Source organism: Pseudophryne corroboree, chromosome 5 (assembly GCF_028390025.1).
Source record: "Pseudophryne corroboree isolate aPseCor3 chromosome 5, aPseCor3.hap2, whole genome shotgun sequence".
Lineage (NCBI taxonomy): Eukaryota > Metazoa > Chordata > Amphibia > Anura > Myobatrachidae > Pseudophryne > Pseudophryne corroboree.
In genome coordinates, this window is record NC_086448.1 from 105,917,173 (window position 1) to 105,920,947 (window position 3,775).

Sequence of the window (3,775 nt, forward strand, 5' to 3'; positions counted from 1 at the left end):
TTTTTACATTGTAATAATAAAGGTACATATCTTTTTAATAAGCGCTGTGATTTGTGTGTGTTTTAGTACCCATATAGGCCTGTTCTGAAAAGCTCCGGCTGGGGTTTCGCAGCCTGAAAAACGATTCCATTGGTCGTATAGCGGATAAGTAACAGTTACTTATACGCCGTGCGATTGTACGGCGCGTTAGTGTGTGCAATATTTAGTTCTACGTGATACCCTTTACGACATTTGCGTAAAATCGCGGGATCATAGATGATAATTGTAGCACACGCAACGTGATTTGTGTAACAGTTTTTTTATTTTAAGGGAGTTTCGCTGGTCACTCAGGAAATCTCCAACGACCAATATTTACTGGGAAGGGTAAGTCACTCCCACACACTCTCAGTAAATAGAGGTTACACAGGGCCCTAGGTTGGGTACGACCGGTGCTGACAACAGTGCTTAGGTGTATTGGCCAACGTGGGCGTGAGTGTGTGAGAGCGCTCTGAGAACTTTCACCGTTGCCTTACCACTGAGTATTTTGTTTTTTTGTAGGAATTAGCTGAGAAGGCAATACCTGCAAAAGAATGGGGGCCAGTTGCTCAAGTAAGGGACGATCAACCAGGGTTCAGGTTGATATTCCGCGGCCCAAAGGGTCGGCGAGGTACATAATGTGAGACATATGGATCACACGCAGAGGTTTTATGCAATGAATGGGAACGTATGACTGCGGAAGATAGGGAACCATTCCCTAAGGTAGGCAGTTTTAGTCCAGAGGTGTTGCAATATTTAAGGAGAAGGATATGTCTAATAAAATCCAGAAAACAAAGGATTAGACATACAGATTGTTTACATTTATGGCAACAGGAGGGTGATATGCAAAGGGGATTAGCTCAAACAGCTGGTTCCAACCCTAGCAGGAAACTGATAGCAACTGCACCACCACCACCGTACATTACAGGAGAGAAAGTGACTACAGAGAATGGCATACTAATATATGATAACAGTGAACTTGATAAATGTATTAATGCTAACCCGTGCAAGTTGTATCCCATCTTAAACTTCCCTCAGGACTGCGACCAAGAAGATGAGCCCAGCACGATATCGGCACTCTCTCTGGCAGCCACCATACAAGACACACAAGTGGGCACGGCCCAACCAGTAAGAGTAGTAGCAAAGGCCCCTAGCGGAGGGACAGGTGAGGTCGTGTCCACAGGTAAGTACGGTACAGTACATTATGCAGAGACAATTGCACCTCACATTGTAGAAGCAACCCAGAATGATGTAATTGAACTAAATCCTGTCAGGGTGATCGCAGTCCCCAATGGAAAGACTGACGCTCAGGGAATCACTCCCGTCAGGAACATTGCTATGCATTATCCCTGGTCCCGGACAGAATTGAGGACAATTATGTCTGAATTTCCCGATCCCAGAAAAGATCTAGCCGCATGTCAGAGGTTTATTAGAGAACTAGGTAACACCACCGAACCCACAAACAAAGATTGTCGGACAGTGCTACGGGCATGTTTGCCCTCCAATATTGACCCTGTGAAATTCATTGCTGACTGTAAGTTAGACGCAGAGGTACCTCTCACTGATGAATACACTCAGGAGAATGTACGACAGATCAATCTGCAATTAGGAGTATATTTCCCAACTGTTGTCAAGTGGAATAAAATCTTCTCCATTAGACAAAAAGAAGGTGAAACTGCTTCTGAATATTTCCATCGAGCACTGCAGGAAATGGCTAGATACACTGGGGTCGAGGATATTAAGGAAAATGTACATCATAGGGAGGTAGCGGTGTCCGTATTAATGGACGGTTTAAAAGAAATGTTGAGAACAAGGGTACAAACCACTCAACCAAACTGGAGAGGTATCTCGGTGGCTGCATTAAGAGAGTCCGCTATTGAGCATGATCGGAACATCATTAGGCACAGGGAGTCACAGGGGGATAAGCTGATGACAGTAAGTATAAAAGCCCTGACAACGAAGCCACATCAGCCTAAACCCCAGACCCCTGATGGTAAGTCGCATGTGGTAAAATGTTATAAATGTCAGAGGGAAGGACATCACGCACGGAACTGTAATTTTAAAGACCCACATAAGGTATATCGACCCCCTAGACCAGAACATGACTCACAGGGGTATATCTACTAAGCTCCCGATTTTGACCGAGATGCCGTTTTTTCTTCAAAGTGTCATGTCGGGAATTTACTAAGCAAAAATCTCGGCAGTGATGAGGGCATTCGTAATATTTTGGAAGTCCTAGGAAAAAATCACGAATCAATACACCATCGGTCAAATACGCCTGCAATTTGGTAGAAATCGGTAATTTACTAAAAAGTGCAAATCACAAACACTGCCGACAATAGCCAAACACTGCCGTGCAGAAATACAAATCGTGAAAAAGTGCTAAAAAAAAACAGACCTGCTTTTTTATCACGTGTTTGGATAGGCATGCAGGGATCCATGAGATCCGTGCATGTTTATCAGTGGGAAGGGGATGGGAAAGTGTTATTTTTTTGAAAAAAAAATGCGTGGGGTCCCCCCTCCTAAGCAAAACCAGCCTCGGGCTCTTTGAGCCGGTCCTGGTTGAAAAAATATGGGGGAAAAAATGATAGAGGTTCCCCCATATTTAAACAACCAGCACCGGGCTCTGCGCCTGGTCCTGGTTCCAAAAATACGGGGGACAAAAATCGTAGGGGTCCCCCGTATTTCTGAAACCAGCACCCGGCTCCACTAGCCAGATACATAATGCCACAGCCGGGGGACACTTTTATATAGGTCCCGGCGGCCCTGGCATTGCATAACCAACTAGTCCCCCCTGGCCGGGGTACCCTGGAGGAGTGGGGACCCCTTCAATCAAGGGGTCCGCCCCCTCCAGCCACCCAAGGACCAGGGGTGAAGCCCAAGGCTGTCCCCCCCATCCAAAGGCTGCGGATGGGAGGCTGATAGCCGTTGTGTAAAAAAATGAATATTGTTTTTTGTAGCAGTACTACAAGTCCCAGCAAGCCTCCCCCGCAAGCTGGTACTTGGAGAACCACAAGTACCAGCATGCGGAGAAAAACCGGGCCCGCTGGTACCTGTAGTACTACTACAAAAAAAATACCCCAATAAAAACATAAGACATACACCTTGAAAGTATAACTTTAATGCATACATCCACACCTCCATATACACATACTTACCTTATGTTCACACGAGGGTCGGTCCTCTTCTCCATGTAGAATCCATAGTGTACCTGTGGAAAAAATTATACTCACAAAATCCAGGGTAGAAGGCTCTTCTTGTAATCCATTTGTAATCCAGGTACTTGTCAAAATAAAAAAACGGACACCCGACCTCGCACTGAAAGGGGCCCCATGTTTTCACAAGGGACCCCTTTCCCCGAATGCCAGAAACCCCCTCTGACTGATGTCTAAGTGGGTTCCATCAGCCAATCAGGGAGCGCCACGTTGTGGCATCCTCCTGATCGGCTGTGTGCTCCTGTACTGTATGACAGGCGGCACACGGCAGTGTTACAATGTAGCGCCTATGCGCTCCATTGTAACCAATGGTGGGAACTTTGTGGTTAGCGGTGAGGTTACTTTCGGTCACCCGCTGACCACAAAGTTCCCACCATTGGTTACAATGGAGCGCATAGGAGCTACATTGTAACACTGCCATGTGCCGCCTGTCATACAGTACAGGAGCACACAGCCGATCAGGAGGATGCCACAACGTGGCGTTCCCTGATTGGCTGATGGAACCCTCTTAGACATAAGTCAGAGGGGGTTTCTGGCATTCGGGG